Source organism: Polyergus mexicanus, unplaced genomic scaffold (assembly GCF_030449975.1).
Source record: "Polyergus mexicanus isolate NDT 795.1 unplaced genomic scaffold, iyPolMexi1.0 SCAF_10, whole genome shotgun sequence".
NCBI classification, from domain to species: domain Eukaryota; kingdom Metazoa; phylum Arthropoda; class Insecta; order Hymenoptera; family Formicidae; genus Polyergus; species Polyergus mexicanus.
Window position 1 is genome coordinate 7,547,925 of NW_027223330.1, and position 21,850 is coordinate 7,569,774.

Below are 21,850 nucleotides of genomic sequence, written 5' to 3' on the forward strand. Positions count from 1 at the left end.
CAATTTTTTAAAAGTTTTTTTTATGCAAAATAATTTATTAGTTTGTATTGTAAAAAAGTAACGGAAATTGTAACGACTCGTTATTTTTTAGTAACTGTAACGGTAACGAGTTACTTTTTAAAATTGGTAACGAGTAACGGTAACGAGTTACTTTTTAGAAAAAATAACGGTAACGGTAACGAGTTACTTTTATAAAGTAACTTTCCCAACCCTGATAATATGTATTACGAATTATGACATATTGAAATATTTGAAGCATCTTACAAACGCGGTAAAATAATTTTCCCGAGATAAATATTTAACATTTCTGTATTCGATTAGTGAGACGGTGATCGTCGCGGTGCTTTCTGAAAATTCAAGTTCCACTGCTCGAATGAACAATCGCGCGATTATGCGATCCGATTGAAGGGATTAACGTTCCTCGGGATCGCGGATATTAACGCACCGACAGTATCGTTGTAATCGTCGTTCCATTCATCGCTCAGAAACGGTTCCATTCATCTCGGCTCCTTCCATTTCTTTCCCTTTGCTCCTCTTTAAACGGCGCAACAAAGTTTGGAGAATAGGAATTCATTAAAATCCTTCTCATTCGCGCCGTGTACACCGCGTGCGTTTAAGCACTCGTCGTATAAGCGTGTCCTTGACGAGGTCGGATATTCCCTCTCGTTGGGGGATTCGCGGCGAGTGTAACGTATTGTACAAAAGAAGGGAAAAATCTAACGATACGTGGGCGAGGAGATTTGCTTCTGCGCGCGTGTGGCAGCGACGTGTGCGTGTCGCATGAGGAAGTAAATGACATTCGTACACATACAAAGCGCACACGCACAATGCGTATCTCTGTGAATGTCCGTTATACACGTATCACGACTCGTTCGCGATTACGCGTTGCGCACGCATGATTCGCGCGCGTGCGCGCGAGCGCAAAAATGCATTTATCTGACACGAGAATATCGTACATTCGAAAAAGACAGTGTACTCGGATCTACGTATCTGGAAGCCCTTCAGCTACAAATAAAATATTTTTCTCAAATGGAATTGTACATAGTATATCTCGAATATGTGTGTGTGTGTGTGTGTGTGTGTGTGTGTTATCGGAAGCTAATCGAAATTTATGGCACTCGTTGATCGTAAAAAAAAAAAAAAAAAAAAAACAGAGCACAGTTTCGCTATTTTCCATTTTGTCCTTGGTATACGCTCGATTTGCATTCTACGGGAGAAGCGGGATTTTCTTAAGAGCCGGGAACCGGAGAAGAGTGGGCGTTTTATCGGCGTTCGTGCCAGATCCGATGCTGGATGTAACCCTATCGGCCGATATTCTCTTACTCGACGCCCTTGGCGATAAAGCCGTGCCTTTTTTTCGTGCCGCAATTGCACGTCGTTGCCTATCCTTTTACCGCGCTTGTGTTCCGAGTCTACTTTCGTATCTTGAGAGTTCGAGTAAAGGGGAAGAGGGGAAAGAAATGGGAGATAGAATGCGCGCCTATATATACTCGAAAATGATCGTTTTCACTGTGTCTCGATGTACGAAATCAATAATCTCGGCATTGAACTGCTCCAAGGACTAGAATGTAAGCTGCTTTCGAATAAGTAATATGCAAATAAAAATGGAATGTGATAAGGAGATTTCAATTTGAATGCATTTTAACAAACTTTTGAAGAGCTTATCATAATTTTTTTTGCCCGCGAAAGCTTCGCTACGCGCGCGCGAGTGGTGCTTTTATTTCCTAAACTTTAAGTATAACGGGAATTAAAAATTAAATTTTCTCATTCTTTCTCTCTCCCCGGGAAAGTTTCCATTCGTAATAAATATGAAATCCACAAAATATACTTTCATTTCAATTCACGTAACTATAATTTCGTATCTTTGTGCAATTAAAACTTTTTGTACGGCTTAAGATTAAAATTGCTTAATAAGTTTTATTATTAAGCGCTCGCATCCAGTCTTCCCAGCGAAGCTCCGAACGTCTTAATCCTTTGTGCACTCCTGTTTATGAGGAACGTTGTTTAACGGGTAAACGTAATACGATATTTTGCATCTAGATTCCGTGGTGCATTAAAGCAGCATTACTTAATTTATTTCTACGTAAAGAAAAGTATTTTCTAAAAACTTCACCCGTTCTTTATTTCGTACATATGTGTGTTATTTTTGTAGAAAAATCGTCGTGTCAATCTAATACTTTCCATACACATCTCACGAGAAATAAAAGTGATTATTATATTAAAAGAAATAATCAAACTGTCATTATAAAACTGTCATATACAGGGTGATCCTCGTAACGGTCGCCACGATTTTTAAGGCACTTACAATAATCTGACATAAAAAAGTTTCAAACAAAAGTTGTGTGGCTTCATGGGGGCCATAAGATGGTGACAATGATTTGACCTTGGAAAATTATTTGAAGGTCATGCGAAGGTCAACTTTAAAATCTTAAACGGAAACTCCCATTTTTTATTTAGTATTCTTGTAGCTGACATCGAGAGCTTTCCAAAACGCTATAATAAAGTATTTTTTCATTAAATACTTTTTGAGTTATTTTATATTTTAATCTGACATATTTTGATAAAAAAAAAAAAATAAAATATTTCGTAAAATATTCAGTTTTCGATAATTTTACCGTAATACTTCTATGTACAGAATAATAAGACAAATTAATTAGTGCCAAAAAAAAACAAATAATTGTTTAAAAAAATACATTGTAAATAATTTTCTTAAAAACAATTTTTTTTTTTAATACTAATTGATTTGTCTCATTATTCTGTACATAGAAGTATTACGGTAAGATTATCAAAAACTAAATACTTTACGAGATATTTAATTTTTTATATCAAAATATGTCAGATTAAAATATAAAATAACTTAAAAAGTACTTGATAAAAAAATACTTTACTATAGTGTTTTGGAAAGCTCTCGATGTCAGCTACAAGAATACTAAATAAAAAATGGGGGTTTCCATTTAAGATTTTAAAGTTAACCTTCGCATGACCTTCAAATGATTTTCCAAGGTCAAATCATTGTCACCATCTTATGGCCCCCTTGAAGCCACACAACTTTTGTTTGAAACTTTTTTATGTCAGATTATTGCAAGTGCCTTAAAAATCGTGGCGACCGTTACGAGGACCACCCTGTATATGACAGTTTTTTATATATATCATGATTTTATCCGTCTGTTAAAAAGAATATTTAAACAAATAATAGAAACGCGCAGAATCAGTGATACGCGGAAACTGAATTTCGCGAGAATAGGGGAGCCGTTTCAATGAAATACGAGGAATCCGACTCTATGCGGTAGATACTGCAAAGAAGTTGTTGAAGTTTACAAACTGCTGACAAGAATTTGTAGCAGAATTCACTGTTGGCTAACAAGCTGTGCAGCTTGTAGGATCGCGAAAAACTCACGCTCGTTGTAACTTCTCGAATTAGAATTCGTCCTTTCTTAGAAGTAGAACTGGAATTAACGCTTGAAACAAGATTGGAGGTGCAACTAAAAGTAGAATTAGAATCTGTTCCTTGAACTCAGATTGGCTTACTGGGCCTTTGCTGTGACCAAGATTTGTGGACTGGAATTGAGTTTACCGAACTGACTTTCCGAAACGGGAACCGCATATTAAAGTATGCAAACGACATAGTATTTGAATGTTGCTGAACAATAATTGTTCATCAGATTTAATACGCTTTCTCATTAAAAACTATTACGATTACTTCGTTATCTCGTAATCTTTGCACCTTATATTACGCACGTTTCACGATACTCGAAAGTTTCCCCCCCCCCCCCTTTCGAATATATCCGAAAAAAGACTTAAAAAAGGACGCGTTTTTTCGGAATTGTTTTTTATTTAAAAAACATAAATTTTCTCCGCAATTTATTTTCCGATCCACGTGATACATAATCGTAAAATTGCATTTCTGAAACATAAATGGACGACAGATAGGCGTTGCTAATGCGAGGCTTATCGGGATATCGAAGGATAAACCTGGCTATGTACCGCAAAGCAATATTTTTCTGCGGAAAGCTACGGACGTGGAAAACCGCGATGGCGACGATACCAAGATACGGAGTGGCAAACAATACTTTCCGGACACACCCTTCCCGAGGCTACAAGTTTGCGTAACGCGTGATTCATGCGTACGTATTTATATCCAACCTGGATCGTACGGGTTGATATAATCCGTTGCTGGTAACGCATATACATATTTTGTAGAATGAGAGAGTGATGAAACAGTAGGCGGTGGAGCGTAAGATTTGTATTATTAATTTGATTGTTGTGTTACTTTATTTGTCTTTCTCTGTCTCTCTCTCTCTCCCTCGTTCAGCGCTCGAGAACGCCAGAAGAAGAGCAAAATGCCGAGTTCTGTATAACATCGTTATATTCTGCTGCGATTCAGAGACTGTCATTCGTAATCTCGCACAAAATTATCGTTCGTACTTTGAGTTCGTTTAAGAGCCATAGCTCATTATTGGAGGACGCGCGATATATCATTTAGCAAATATTTAACGATGTTATTGCGATTGTGTATGTGTATGTAAAAGCTATATACATTACGTCACGTACATACAGAATGTCTCGTAACTAGTGGTTACAATTGGAAAGATAATAATTCTACATGAAAAAAAATAAGAATAGAAAATGTAAAATACAATTTTTTTATATCAGGCTTTATTTTCAAGAAAATTGTTTCCTTTTAAAATTTTCAAAATTAATGTATTTCTCTCTCTCTTTTTCTCTCTCTCTCTCTCTAATTTTTGAGATTGAATAACTTTATGCTATATATTATCAAATACATCTCGATGGCGATAATTCAAAATAATTTATTATATTGAAGAAAAAGAGAGAAAAGTTTTGTACATGAAGCATATAAATTTTATTTTCAAGATTATTGTATTTTTTATACATGTTTTTTTAATGATCAATGTCGAGATAAATTTGATAACGTATAATATATACACGATTGTTACAGTTATCGAAACTTTTAAAAAAGCGTACGTTATCAATTTTCCACTTATTAAATTTCATTTTATCGAAAACAAAATCTTGTATGAAAAAAATTTATCCTACACGTTTTTTGATGTATTCTTTTCATATAGAATCATCATTTTCCCGATTGTTATCACCAATTACGAGACACACTGTGACTACACTCGGATAATTTTCAAACGCGATGTGCCGAATTAATATAACTATTTATTCGATATACATTTAAGCTGTTATTTAACAAAGCGACAATGTAATTAATATAGGAGAAATATAAAATAAATTCTTCACAATCGATGATGACAAAAATGGAATAGTAGAACGACGCAGTACGAAGACAAGAGTTTTATAATATAATGCAGCGTGGGTATTACATACAAGGACGCAACGACTGTCGTGTATAATTCTAGACTGCTATTGAAAAAAAAAAAAAAAAAATACCAATTGGCTTCACGCACGTTGTCTTAAACGAACGATACGACTATTCCTAAGCTTAATTTTATCGGTAAAACGTCCGCCGTGATATGAATTTATACGACATTAATCAGGGTTGGGAAGTAACGCGTTACTTGTAACGCCGTTACCGTTACAGTTACTTTTTTTCGGTAACTGTAACGGAAAAAGTAACTTCGTTACATTTTTCGGTAACGAGTAACGAATTTAACAGTTACTTTTATCGTTACTTTTTTCAAATTTTTTGATTTATTGAAGATATTATTCTTGCTATTGTGCGTGATAAAATTTTTATCTTAACCGTAAAGCCGAAAGCAAATCGACCAATTAGCATTCTTATTATGTTGTAAAAATGCTTGAATGTGATTGATCAACTTATGGCTCTTGCAGACCAGTGCGATGACGCGACGCGCGATATCCAATGAGAGCTTTATCTTTTCGGAAAAGCAGAGCTCTCATTTACTACCAGTTCTAAGTACCTTGCAACGAAAATGATAAAATCTCAATAAATCTGACCTTATAGATTGCCATTCATTAGTTGAAGCTATTCAGCAAGGTTTAAATAAAAGGTAACTTATTAATTTGATTAATACATATGTTATTTAATTTTAAATAAGGATTTAATTGAAAAATATTATTTTATTTTAAACTATTGATTCAAAAGTATTAATTTCAATAAAACAAACAATGTCGCTTAATTTACTATATTTGATTTTAGATTTCTTACAATAATTGAAACAAAAGAATTAATAATAGCAGCATGTTTACATCCAAAATTTAAGTTAAACTGGTTGACCGGAGAAAAAAGAAAACGTGCTGAAAATTACTTGGAGGATTTATTGGGAATCCGATCAACTGAAAATTCTTCAAAAGCTGGAAAATCTGACGATCACGATGATTTTTTCATTTTTGAGCAAAAAATGGTGCAAAATGAATCTGAACAAGAAGAATTGCAACGGTTTTTAAAATCAAATAATTGTAATATAGAAATGTTAAACGACTATCCAAAACTTAAAAAAACTTTTTATTAAATATAATACAGCTCTACCAAGCAGTGCATCTGTAGAAAGAATGTTTAGCATCGGTGGCTCTGTATTAACACCACAAAGAGGGCATTTAAATGATGATACTATGGAGCAACAAATTTTATTAAAAATTAATAAAGAATTTCGATAAAATTTAATCATTTATTTTGTAATAAACCTTGAATGAAATCTTGCTTACAATTTTTTAAAAGTTTTTCTTATGCCAAATAATTTATTAGTTTGTATTGTAAAAAAGTAACGGAAATTGTAACGACTCGTTACTTTTTAGTAACTGTAACGGTAACGAGTTACTTTTTAAAATTAGTAACGAGTAACGGTAACGAGTTACTTTTTAGAAAAAATAACGGTAACGGTAACGAGTTACTTTTATAAAGTAACTTTCCCAACCCTGACATTAATATGAATGATTAATTAAACGCGATCGCACAGATATCGATTCCATTTATTCCGATATATTTCGAATAATTGATCCCTTTCATTCATGTTTTATTATATAAACATTATCTTTCGTATATCGTATATTAAAAAAATCTCAAGATAATTAAGCGACACGCAACAACTTGATCTCATATAAACGACGCGATCGCGTGAGACGATACGTTACGCGTATTATGCGATTTTCCCGTTTCATCCGGATACAAGTTGACGTACGACACGTCAGTTTAAATGGTCCTTTACCGCGGAATCTCTCGATCCGAATACGCTATAAAGAGAGAGGCAAACATCGACACGAATAATTTTCCTCGCTCTTTTTTTTTATGTCAAGTCGATTGCACGTGTCGCGATACGCGACGCGTTTCTCCATCAAGGGCACGTGCTCCGGTATACAACGGGCCCGAGAGATCGCGGGCCCCCATCACCTGTTGCAAGCAGATGCGGGCGGTATTAAATAATGGGACCGTTGGAATATGCGTACCGGAATTCTCTCAAACGAGAGATACGGTCCCTCCTAAAAGGATTATTAGGATCCATAAAGTGGATGCGGTCTGGAGAATCGAAAACACACGTCTTTAATATTTCCCTTTGTTTTCTTTACATTTTGATATATAACAAATGTCAATAGAGTAATATAAAATATATTTTAGCAGTTATTTATTTGTTGCGTCTTATACGCTATTGAATGGCAAATTTGTCAACAAAATGAAAATTTATGTAAGGAAGGGAGTATATCCTTTAAAGAATATTTATTTGCGATGAAGAGTGCTCGCGTACATTCTCACAAAATAATTTAATAATTCTTGTATTTCTGATTTATTTCCGATTGTATATTTTGCACGAACATATTTAATCGTATCGCAACCTTATGCGGTATAGAAATAAAACAATTTTAAAATTAAATCAATAATTCCTTTTCTTCTCTCTCGAATTAAATAAGATTGTCTTACTATCTTGAGACAAGAGTAACATATACAAATCTAAACTTATATATTCTTGCATTTGGAATAACTTGATGTTAGATCGCTAGAAATTTCCATCTTCATCTTTGTGAGAAAATTAACGGGATAGCACCAAGAGCATTTAAGATTAAAATATTCCTTTTTCAATAATAAATATGATTGTCGCTATATCGATCCTATTTTATGATAGATTGAAGAGTAATAGCGTTAGATCCGGAAATCTTTTCTGCGGGTGTACGTTTATATTTTTGCTGCGATAATTACACGGCGTTATTAGAAATTATTCTTCCCTCGACTCTATCAAAATTTCATTACTTATCTCAATTATAATATATAATTTTCTTTCTACCTTTGTTAATCGACTATTGTTATTCGCAATTTGCTACGCGTAACGGAATCACCCGGCGGAGAATTCCTTCCGGCAGAGCTATAACAAGCTTGTTAGACTAGGATTTCCATAGTCTGTAGGCTGCCTACGTGAATCTAGGTCAAATCCCGGGTAAAATTCCTTCAAACTGATGTGCCATCGTGTAATTTGTCAGTAAAGCTCTTTTTAAGTTTGCTTATTTATTCCAATGTGACACTCGCCACTTACTTAGAGTTTGATACTTTCCAATTATTCGGCTAAAATTGAATTCAGTGACATAATTTCTCTCATTTTCTCTAACACACGCAGGTTTACATATATTTCGAGCTATTTCTTCCACATCTCGGAATAAAAAAATCTATTCGAAATTAAATTTTTTTTTTAAATTACGCATCGATTTCTCTGATGTGTAACGTGTAAAACAGAAATGTGAGAAAAAGAAGTCCTTCTTTGCTAATTAAATGCAATATGAAATGCCGTTAATGCCTGCGTACAAAGACATAAAATTTCCACTGATGTTTGAAACGCTCGCAGCATTATCTCGGTTCGCGTCAAGATAAGAAAAATCTGACTATGTGCCAGTGTACCATTATTCGCACGGAAGCTTGAAGCGTTATAATGATCATCATCCTTGCAAGTTATTGTGCGGAAAAGCTTCTTTTTATAGCGACAATGACACGAAAAGATTCGTTATTCGATAACTTTTTACTCGATTTCAATCGCCCTATCGAATGTGTCTTTACAATGATTCTACTGTTAATCTGGATGAAACGTGCCTATTATGGTTAATTACTGCTTAAATCGATCCGGCAAAAAAACGTTGATTGTTTCGAAGGCATGTTAAGCAATTAACTGTATCATCTCCGCGGTGTCATTGGGGGTATAATCATCGTAAATCATTGGCACCGTAGGCGTCTATTAATCAGGAATTCTTCTATGTCTCGCTCGTCGCAGCGCTTTCTGTACTGTGAGATTTGAGCCACCTTGTACAGGAAAGAGCTTTAGCTTGATAAATTTAGCTGTGAATAATAAACGGTTGAAATGCAAGCGAGAAACGAGAAGGTCGATTAAGCGGGGGGAATATAAAAAGAAAATTTTGTCTTTCTGTCAAAATAAATGAGAGATATTTAATATATAAGTTTCTTGGAACTCCATTTTCTTTATATCTATACATAGTTATGACGCGACTTTACGCGCTCTTTAATATTTCTATTTCTCCGGATAAAGAGTAATGAAGTGCTGTAAATAGGACGACGAATTAGCAGCATAATGCGGTCGGCGAAGAATAATACTTGGACCACGTCGAACGCAAAAATATACGCAATGTATGTATACGCGTACAATAGATGTATGCGGATATGTCGCACGCGCGATATTGTGTTTGGCCGGTATAATTCCACTAGTGTCACAGCGATAGCCGTGATAGTTGCATCATACACGTGGGTATCTCTCGTCAAAGTGTTTCCTCCAACGATGGGAACGACGTTGGAGCGCGTGCGAACGCGATCGATCTGACAGATCGATCGATCGATCGTGATTTACGGCTCTCATAAATAATGGCTGTGCCTTCACGCCTTCGAGCAATCCCGCGGGAATGTATATACAGACAGAGAGAGAGAGAGAGAGAGAGAGAGAGAGACGATCGGCATGTTGAACGGTTATCGATCCGTCAAATTGTCGATTCCCTCTGTCGAGCCGGACACAACGCCAGGCGTACAAATGTGCGTGCATAAGCACGTGTATACGTGTACGCTACGTGCATGGGAGGAGAGATATTCTTTCCCGAATGCATCAATGTACAATGATGACTGTACGATGATGATTACACGATGATGGTTACGACAATGATACGTCGGAATGCGGCTGTGTGTGTCTATACGTCGTGTCGCTCTAACAGATGAGAAAGACTTGATATAGATCTCTCTCTCTCTCTCTTGCCGCTCTGCGGGGGGGTCTAATATTTAATAGGAACAGTCGTGACACAGCAGCACTTTTCAATGATAATTGATGATTGTCGTTTTCTAGCGATTTATGACATTTACTAAAGAAGTGATGTTGCTCCCTTGATGATTTTATGATTTTACCTAACTGTTTTCACGCAACTGTTAAATGGGATGTGTTGGAAAAAAATTGTGATAAATTTCAATTAAATATGTTTTATAGAAAAATATTTGAGATGAAAAAAAGATTGCGCTAAGTTTGGTGAGAGACTGCAGTTTACTAAAACTCTTGCGTAACATTATTATAATTTCTCGATTATGCGAGTAAAAATTTCTTGTTCCAAGTTATTCAATTTTAATTTAATTTAATGTTTTCTCTGTTTCAGACAATGAAATAAAAAAGCGGCTTACATATATTGTAACAAGGATGATATTATACATATGACGCAATCAAGTGATCAAGGTGTTTGTGATAAGGTAAGAAAACGTACAAAATAATTGAATGTTCAATTGGATCAGTAATTTTATATTTAAATACTGAATTCGCGAAAATCTGAAAATATTTTCACTCGATTGAATCGATTTAATCTACATTTATACGTTCGAGTAAAATACAATTATAAGTGGTGTACGTCCCTCTGCGCAATTTACCTAATACCTAAGAAATTCGCGTGTCGATACCTATAAGGATAATTAATTGCTGCGCCAACTTGAGTAATCGTTCCTATGATAAAACATCGCGCGCGACATCCCTCGTTAACGTTATTACTTGATTTATGTAAATGATATTAATATTGATGAAAATAAAGATACTTAATTAACTCGATACATTCAATTAAATCCGGCTCCATCGGGCGATAATTTTGACGACAAGGTTCATTTTCCACGAGCCAGGGACCATTTTCCAGTTTATTTAGTCAATAACGGTTCCGATGCGTCGCGGTGCACCCTATATGTAAATTCGGTTACGGTCGCCATGAGACACCTAACCGCGCGGGACAAATGCGCAAATAACGCAAAAATAATTATTCACATGATTCTCATGGTGGGGGGACCCGATAGCTTACAATTTGTCGATCTTTCATTGAAATTAACGGCGCAAATTATGCAAAGAAAAAAAGACCAAGTTACTATTATATTTATTAATTAAAAATCAATTGGTGCGTTTCTCTTGGCTGTACAAGAGGACAAACTGATTTTTTTTTTTTTTTTTTTTTTTTTTTTTTTTTTAAGGTATTAAATTTCTCGCTACGATAATTCACACCGTATTCAGAACGTTTCGCTTCGATTTAATCGCATGAAGCTTGACGGAGCGGTTGATAATAAAAACATAGGCACACACCTGTCCGCTTAAATTAGATGAGATAAACAAAAGAGCTCTTAATTTGAATTTTTCTTTTTAAATCAATTAACACAGTTTCACTTATTCGAAAATTCTCTATTAAATAGCGAAAATATTGATTGAAGAGAAAAAGTTTAAGAAAATATTTTTGAGAAATGTCATATATATATATATATACAATAAAAAGTCTATTATATTTTTTTTTATAAAAAATATTGATAGAAAAAATGCTGTGTACCATGTTTTTTTTTGTCTTTGAGCGAAAATTCAACGCTGGTACGTCGTTAAGGCTCGAAGGAGGGATCGATTGAACGACGAAATCAAAATGGAAACTCGCGCACGGTACCCGTGGGAGATGTTACCGTTGTCCAGAGGTCAAAGTGCACCGACACGAGGAAGTGCAAAGGCATACGATGGTGAAAGAGAATAGCCAACGAGAGAGAGAGAGAAAGGGACAAAATTTACGAAAGTGGCGATGTACAATTCGAGCGACTAGTTTCGAAACTGTGTCTGCAGCCTCGCTTAAGTCTCTCGATGATCCTTTTGTTTAGCCACGGGGGTGGCCTTAATGATCGCTTGTCTCCGCTAATGTAGCATTTTGTACGGTACATCCCCGCGTCCTGCCTCTTCTTTAACTCGTCATCATCGTTCCCTTTCGTCGGTTCCCAATCCTCTTTCTTATTGTGTCGCGATGAGTCTCTTACTCTCTTTCTCTCTCTCTTTCTCTCTCTGTCTCTCTTTTTTTCTTACAAAAGAGATACGCGGTCGCCGCCGTCTTTCTCAGTCATTTACACAGTCTCCATCATCTCTAACGCTCTAAACGTCATCGTCGTTTTGCTTCCAATCCCCTCCCCTATTCAACCTGGTACTTTCTATCTTCTTGACAAGATCAACGTAATCAATTGTAGGAGTATATCTTTAGATTGATAATTACAAAGATATATGCAATAACTATTATCGATATATTAATAAAGGAACTAGTTTAATTTCGAGAAACGCGAATTTAATTTAATTTTAAACTTAAAAATATCCGGTTAGGTCGCCCACGTGTGTAAACGAACAAAAATTGCTAAATTTGCATATAGTTTTGCATATCGATCTGCGGATAGAAAAATCCTTCCAGGATTAATATTAATCGGGAAGAAGGGCTTTACGTACAGGATGGCTCGAGTGAATTTATATAGAGGGGATACCAAAAATTCTAGGACTGCTACTGTGGTACTTAAAGCGTGTGCTCTCGCGAATTTTCACATTTCGTTGTTCCACACATGCGCGAAATCTCTTTCATACATTTCGCGCATACTTATCGTGGTTTTGAGCTAAAAAGTTGCCGCTTACCTTCTTTCCCCCCCTCCTCCTCCTCCTCCTCCTCGCCATCAACATGTGTACCATCATCCTCGTTCCCTTAAACTTTTTCACAAGCCGGCTCGTTTTTCCCCGTGAAAAGAAAAGGGGGCGGCAAGCTCGCGTACTCAGCTCAACATTCTCATGTTAAGCGACGCGAGATGCCGTCGCGAATAAATTGCGTGGATAATTGCGCGGAATTCCTTTTTTCACCAAATCCACTCGGAGTAATTCTCGGGGTAATTCTCAGAGTAATCAACGTCTCGTTACGCGTGTCGCGCGTTATCGCAAATAAGTGATCTTAGCCTTCTTTTAATTGACCGCAATTTCGTACGCAATCGCGTTTACTGTTATAATTAAAATGATATAACTATAAATTAATAGTACCAATGATATATTTTTTTCCAAATAGCAACTTATATAAAATATTATTCAAAAATTGGCATTTTATTTCGATCATTTCATTTAGCCACTCCATTAGAAAATATAAACGGCAGTAAAGGACAGGGTTGGGAAAGTTACTTTATAAAAGTAACTCGTTACCGTTACCGTTATTTTTTCTAAAAAGTAACTCGTTACCGTTACTCGTTACCAATTTTAAAAAGTAACTCGTTACCGTTACAGTTACTAAAAAGTAACGAGTCGTTACAATTTCCGTTACTTTTTTACAATACAAACTAATAAATTATTTTGCATAAAAAAAACTTTTAAAAAATTGTAAGCAAGACTTCATTCAAGGTTTATTACAAAATAAATGATTAAATTTTATCGAAATTCTTTATTAATTTTTAATAAAATTTGTTGCTCCATAGTATCATCATTTAAATGCCCTCTTTGTGGTATTAATACAGAACCACCGATGCTAAACATTCTTTCTACAGATGCACCGCTTGGTAGAGCTGTATTATATTTAATAAAAAGTTTTTTAAGTTTTGGATAGTCGTTTAACATTTCTATATTACAATTATTTGATTTTAAAAACCGTTGCAATTCTTCTCGTTCAGATTCATTTTGCACCGTTTTTTGCTCAAAAATGAAAAGATCATTGTGATCGTCAGATTTTCCAGCTTTTGACGAATTTTCAGTTGATCGGATTCCCAATAAATCCTCCAAGTAATTTTCAGCACGTTTTCTTTTTTCTCCGGTTAACCAGTTTAACTTAAATTTTGGATGTAAACATGCTGCTATTATTAATTCTTTTGTTTCAAATATTGTAAGAAATCTAAAATCAAATATAGTAAATTAAGCGACATTGTTTGTTTTATTGAAATTAATACTTTTGAATCAATAGTTTAAAATAAAATAATATTTTTCAATTAAATCCTTATTTAAAATTAAATAACATATGTATTAATCAAATTAATAAGTTACCTTTCATTTAAACCTTGCTGAATAGCTTCAACTAATGAATGGCAATCTATAAGGTCAGATTTATTGAGATTTTCTAATTTTCGTTGCAAGGTACTTAGAACTGGTAGTAAATGAGATTACAACATAATAAGAATGCTAATTGGTCGATTTGCTTACGGCTTTACGGTTAAGATAAAAATTTTATCACGCACAATAGCAAGAATAATATCTTAAATAAATCAAAAAATTGGAAAAAAGTAACGATAAAAGTAACTGTTAAATTCGCTATTCGTCACCGAAAAATGTAACGAAGTTACTTTTTCCGTTACAAATAAAATTTGTAACGCCATTACCGTTAGAGTTACCGAAAAAAAGTAACTGTAACGGTAACGGCGTTACAAGTAACGCGTTACTTCCCAACCCTGGCTAAAGGATGAATGGATTCCAGAATTTCCTCGCAAGGACATATTTTCTAAGGATTCGCGTTCTTTATAGGCAATTTTGGGAAATTTACTCGGGAGGTGGGAAATTCTGAAATCCATTTCAACTGTCGCCGTTAGTTAAAGCGCCTTACGGCAATTCCGCGGGATCCGTCGCGAGCCTAGATGGAAATTCCGAAGGCAACGTCGCGATCGCGAGAGTTCGATGCCAAGTATATTAATCGTCGGAATTGCTCGAGCGAATTGTACGAGACGGCCGTAATGTTGTTTGCGTTAGCAGTTATAGTTATTTACGTTATAGATTTATACATCGCCGTGTAAGTAGAACGGCCTGTGCATTTTAAACCCACGGCACGATTTCTAGATTTCGTTTCCTTCGCGAATGCCCGCGTTCCTCATCGGATCATCTGTTTTCTCGTTACGTAAGACTCTATTCTGACCGATTGTCTATTCTCTATTGCGCCGCTGCAATGGAACGAGCACGCCAGAACAGATTCTACAAGGTATATCGCGAACAAATAAACTTTTTTCTACCGCTAATCTTATCTTATGTACATAAGCTTGATTTTTAATGAGTCACATAATTAACGGTCACGCCTGACGTTTATTTGTCTTATCAAGTCTTCGACATTAAATATTATTTTCACGATTAAGCTACAATTTAAATAGATAGGATAAAATTTAATATTAATTGCGCGGACAAAAAAATTGATAGATAAAACTTTGCGTAATTTTACGATAATTTGTTGAGGAATGTTTATATCGAGAGTTTCCCCCGTCAATTTTTTTTTTTTTTTTTACTTTCGATAAAAATAACGTCTACTAAGTAATTTTGCGCTCGTGAGTTTTACATTCGATTAAATATTTAATAAATTCAGACAATTCTATGTCACAACACACCGTATATAGAGAAGCCACGAAGAATCTCAATTAAAGTTCGCACATTTCAAAATCTAATTCACACATCATCGCGTGGATTTATACCTACTTTATTTCAAGTCCTATTCTTTAAGCCACGCTTCATTGAAAATCTCACACCTCTTATTATACATTCCCCGTTATAATCTTCGGGCTTGAAGAATCCGGAGTAAACGACGCAATTTAGTGTTCAAAGAGAAGGAGGGAGAGGAGGGGAGATCGCGAGGGAGGGAACGCGCAATAGCGGAATCGTGCGGCTTCGGCATGACGTCATAAAGCTTATTTATACAACCACACGTGTTCGAGGCGTATGGTCACGACGTTATTGCGAGTACGCTACGTGCAATAGAGGACTATGTTGTACGTGCGTGTGTGCGTTTGTCGTGTGGCTTTTTTTTTTTTTTTACACGCCCGAAAGAGAGAGAGAGGGGGGAGCATATCTCTCGCATGCGGGCGCGCTTGTACAGGATTGCGTCATCCCGTTATACGTCGCGGCGTTACGAAATCGAGGAAAATGTACGAGACCGCGCGTTCGAAGATATACGCCGAGCGGAAGCTGACGAATGGCGAAGCGACGCGCAATACGGAGGAAGAACTAACGAGCCTGGGGAAGAGCGGTACCGCGGAAAATGCGCCGCCGGATGCGGCGCGAAATAGCTTTCGCGGCGATAAAAATATTTCGCTCGTTCCGCATCGAACGAAACTTATCAGGGTCGACGACGATACGAGCGATATCGCGACCGTATCGCGTGAATTTATCCATGACGTAATTTATTGTACGCGATAATATAATTGAGAGGAACGTTTGCTATAAAAAAAAAAAAAACGAGATCGGGATGGCCATATTTATGTCTTTTATTTTTTATTAATCAAAATTATTAACTTTTATTATATTTAGTCATTTTTTTTTTTAATTTTTATTTTCCGGATCATTTCACTAAATTTGAAATGTATTATCAATTGACACTCTTTCTCTCTCTCTCTCTTATGAAGTATATCGCACGATGTAAAAATTAAAAATTTTCCACATCGTTTTCATTCTTTAAGTTTTATATACAAAATATATATATATATATATATTGTTTCTTCGTTATTTTTCATGTTTATATTTTTAATAATTTTCTATTGGAAAAATAGCGCGATGCCAGTCTCTCTGCGTATCCTGGCGGCATTTCGCGCGTTGAACGATTACAATGAGGCGCAGTGTATAATTTTGTAGTACGATCGCTCCGCTGCTGCGCGACGTATGCGAAATTTGCTCGCGATAGGAACCAAGGAACTCCCATGTAATCAGGGTTGAAAAGTAACGCGTTACTTGTAACGCCGTTACCGTTACAGTTACTTTTTTTCGGTAACTGTAACGGTAATGGCGTTACAAATTTTATTTCTAACGGAAAAAGTAACTTTGTTACATTTTTCGGTAACGAGTAACGAATTTAACAGTTACTTTTATCGTTACTTTTTTCAAATTTTTTGATTTATTTAAGATATTCTTGCTATTGTGCGTGATAAAATTTTTATCTTAACCGTAAAGCCATAAGCAAATCGACCAATTAGCATTCTTATTATGTTGTAATCTCATTTACTACCAGTTCTAAGTATCTTGCAACGAAAATTAGAAACTCTCAATAAATCTGACCTTATAGATTGCCATTCATTAGTTGAAGCTATTCAGCAAGGTTTAAATAAAAGGTAACTTATTAATTTGATTAATACATATGTTATTTAATTTTAAATAAGGATTTAATTGAAAAATATTATTTTATTTTAAACTATTGATTCAAAAGTATTAATTTCAATAAAACAAACAATGTCGCTTAATTTACTATATTTGATTTTAGATTTCTTACAATATTTGAAACAAAAGAATTAATAATAGCAGCATGTTTACATCCAAAATTTAAGTTAAACTGGTTAACCGGAGAAAAAAGAAAACGTGCTGAAAATTACTTCCGATCAACTGAAAATTCTTCAAAAGCTGGAAAATCTGACGATCACGATGATTTTTTCATTTTTGAGCAAAAAACGGTGCAAAATGAATCTGAACAAGAAGAATTGCAACGGTTTTTAAAATCAAATAATTGTAATATAGAAATGTTAAACGACTATCCAAAACTTAAAAAAACTTTTTATTAAATATAATACAGCCTCTACCAAGCGGTGCATCTGTAGAAAGAATGTTTAGCATCGGTGGCTCTATATTAACACCACAAAGAGGGCATTTAAATGATGATACTATGGAGCAACAAATTTTATTAAAAATTAATAAAGAATTTCGATAAAATTTAATCATTTATTTTGTAATAAACATTGAATGAAATCTTGCTTACAATTTTTTAAAAGTTTTTCTTATGCAAAATAATTTATTAGTTTGTATTGTAAAAAAGTAACGGAAATTGTAACGACTCGTTACTTTTTAGTAACTGTAACGGTAACGAGTTACTTTTTAAAATTAGTAACGAGTAACGGTAACGAGTTACTTTATAGAAAAAATAACGGTAACGGTAACGAGTTACTTTTATAAAATAACCTTCCCAACCCTGGACGTAATGTAACAAAGGCGGACGCGGATGTTTAGAGAGATATATCCGAGTGTTGTTTGATGCCAGCGCATCGTCGTCCTGTTTACACGAAAAAAAAAGACACAGTTCGCGCCGCGATCGCGCGTTTTCGCCAGTGATACACCAAGGAGACGGAGTTTCCTGCGACGCGCGCCGTCTCGCATCAAAGGAACGCGATTACATCGAGCGTACGCAACATCTAACATCCACTTCTCTCTCTCTCTCTCTCTCGCGATTCTCGAGTACGTGAAGCTATGCGAGCATCGTTTATGCAGAGACGTTACACATCTGAAATTCTGAGGCCGACGTATCTCCTCGAAGTTGTCAACATCGCGCGTAGGACTTATCCCTTTCACGAGAATATCAAGGCGCTCTATGCACCTTGGACTATATATATATACAAGCATGCCGTATGTTTGTCATCGCAACCCACGTACGTCTTTGATTAATTAACGCATATCAAACACGGAATATCGAGTCGCGACGATATTGAGCGGTGACATTTCGAAGAAAGTCAACGAAATGACGGACGACTCGTTTCGCAAAAAATTTTCGTTAAAATTATAGGAGTTGCGTGTGAATTAGGAAAATAATATTTTTCTCCCCCCATCTCTCTCTCTCTCTCTCTCTCTCTGTTTTGTGAATATCGATATAAAAGAGTGAAATGTATAGAAAGAGAAACGCGATAGATTAATTTTCTTTCCTTCGTGACCCCGTAATATCGCATGACAAAACGTCAGGCGTGACATAATAGCGTGTGTTTCTGTCCTTCCGGAAAAGAAAGAAACATACGGAGATTCTTCGTAATGGAACGGGATACTTTCTTCCAACGGCGACGGTCTCCTAATGCATACAACGGGCTTATCGATCGGCGCTTGTCTCGTCGCGGATTACAAAGAGCGATATCACGATGCACATGTGCGAAGCGCGTCGTTACATCGTTACATACGTCGCCGTGAAGCACCGCGCCATCGACGACGGCGAATTCCACGCTAATCCCTTTCTTTATAGGAATTCTCGGAGTACGATGTCACGGTATAAAAAAAAAAAGCGGCTCGTAAAAACCGAGGATTAAAATAATTCTGTCGCATTTCTTCACAATTTTCATTATCGACAAAAATTCTCCTATTATATTAATTCTTATTATGATTGCAATTAAGAAACCTATAGATTGATATAAATGAATAACAAATATTTTATACAATGTAATCTCTTCTCTAAGAACTTTTTTCACTAACAAATTAATCATTATATTATTTTTAATTTTAATAAGATTTCATTTCGCAAAGAGATCTTTCATTTTCCATTGAGAAATCGTCTATAATTGAGAGAGAGAGAGAGAGAGAGAGAAACCACCGCTCTCTCGGCATTTTTTGCGAATCGCGAAAAGAAAAAACGAGTCTAAAATTATCGAGGAATTTCTGATTGAAAGTAAACGCAATAACGGCCGCTTATACAGCGTCGCGAGATGATAATGGATTTCGGCGATAATGAATAAATATCGAAGGGGGAATAACTCGAGTCGTAAAGAGAGCCACGATGTACAATCGACGATTGCAATGAACACGGGACACCCTGTGGATAAATCCGCGCGGCTTTTATCCTCCCGCATCGCCCTCATCCACACGCCGGCCTTCCACTCTCACCAAGCTCCGAGATCTTCTCTTCTCATTCCGCGACGACCGCCACTCTTTAGATCCATTGCCCGCCCCCCCCCCCCCGCCCCCCAATCTTGCCGTCTTTCTTCTCTTCCCTTTTCTTCCCCGTTACCGCCATCCTCCTCCACCCCCTCCCTCCCTCCCTCCCTCCTTCCCCTCTCATTGGCGGGTATTAGTTTCAGTTTGGAACACCGGCGTGTGCACTTCTGTCAGAGTGGAGAAAAAATCGGGTCAACCGTGACTCGGCTCCACTCCTCTCTCTCTCTCTTTCTCTCCGCCGACGCACGTAGCTCGAAGGATGCAATTACAATACAATTATCCCTCATCCTCCGCCCGCTTCTCTCTCTCTCTCTCTCTCTCTCTCTTTCTCTCTCTCTCTGTTTCTTTCTCTCTTTTGTCTCGTTTATTTATCAGATTTCGAAAGCACGATTTCTGTATCGCGAAACCATTTGTATTACGAAAGAATTACATTAGATGGGAGAAGGAGAGAAGAGGAAGACAGGAAATGGGAAGTGACTACTAAGGGCCGAGTGCTCGTTCAATCGACCTTTTTTCGCGAGCGGAGTCGATTTTAATCGCTGCAACCTGCGACCGAATCTCTCTTTGTTCCACGAAATCCCGAGATTGCGAAATGTTCGTATAGCGTGATTTTAACGCTACTTAGGGGAAGAAGCTGTTAGAGATCTCATAGTAAACTTAATTTTCATTCTATTCCGCGCATCAATATGACTAGCGATTAGTCTTTGTAGGAAATTATACAACGAGATCGGTTACTTGGATTTATGAGCTTCAACTTTTGCGTTTACATCTATTTTTCAAGTATCAATATAATTTTCGTATCTTTTAGAAATATAATTTTCTGAATAAAATGTTTAATAAAAAAAAAAATTCTTTAAATATATTTGATCAAAACAATTAGATTATTAATGAACGGAACAGCTTTACAATCCCTCATTCGTAGATTAATTTCAATAAAATACTACTATTTCTCACATTTTCGCATAATTTATTTTACCGTAAGATTTCACCCATCAAAATATTGCGTTATTGCAAGCGTAGAAATGTTGATGATGTTAATAAGATAGAGCTTTCAATTATATCGTGATACGTTGTTAATTCGGATACGAGGAAAAGGCCAGGGGATGGCGACTATAACTAAGCGAGAATGAGTACGAAAGAAATAAAAGGTCGGGAACCGCAGACTTGTGCGATTTGATAGCCGTAACTGGCCGGAAATACATTAGAACCGGACGTTGGGTCAACTTCCTGTCAAACGCCGGCTCTTTTTGCGCCTAGTCTCAGTTTCATTCTCTCTCCTCTCTCCACGTTTCTCCTTTTCATGGACAAACGTAGACGCGAGTAGCTTAACTCCCTGGTTTTGTTAGCGAAACGTGCATCATTATACCGTTATATAACCCACGGACAGCTATTTCCGACGCACATTAAGCGTTCGTATACGGGATGTCCTAAAAACTATCGTGTGTGATACTGGCAGGGTTGGGAAAGTTACTTTATAAAAGTAACTCGTTACCGTTACCGTTATTTTTTCTAAAAAGTAACTCGTTACCGTTACTCGTTACCAATTTTAAAAAGTAACTCGTTACCGTTACAGTTACTAAAAAGTAACAAGTCGTTACAATTTCCGTTATTTTTTTACAATACAAACTAATAAATTATTTTGCATAAGCAAAACTTTTAAAAAATTGTAAGCGAGATTTCATTCAAGGTTTATTACAAAATAAATGATTAAATTTTATCGAAATTCTTTATTAATTTTTAATAAAATTTGTTGCTCCATAGTATCATCATTTAAATGCCCTCTTTATGGTGTTAATACAGAGCCACCGATGCTAAACATTCTTTCTACAGATGCACCGCTTGGTAGAGGCTGTATTATATTTAATAAAAAGTTTTTTTAAGTTTTGGATAGTCGTTTAACATTTCTATATTACAATTATTTGATTTTAAAAACCGTTGCAATTCTTCTTGTTCAGATTCATTTTGCACCGTTTTTTGCTCAAAAATGAAAAAATCATCGTGATCGTCAGATTTTCCAGCTTTTG

General features: G+C 35.9%; 1 long non-coding RNA gene across 1 annotated transcript in view; it reads left to right on the top strand.

Moving 5' to 3' along the window:
• The window catches only part of LOC138936986 (uncharacterized), a 129,154-nt gene extending 118,389 nt beyond the window's left edge, over positions 1-10,765 (top strand). The window contains exon 3 of the long non-coding RNA XR_011447450.1: positions 10,561-10,765. This is a non-coding gene — a long non-coding RNA (uncharacterized lncRNA). The remainder of the gene's footprint in view (positions 1-10,560) is intronic.
• The last annotated feature ends 11,085 nt before the right edge of the window (positions 10,766-21,850 follow it).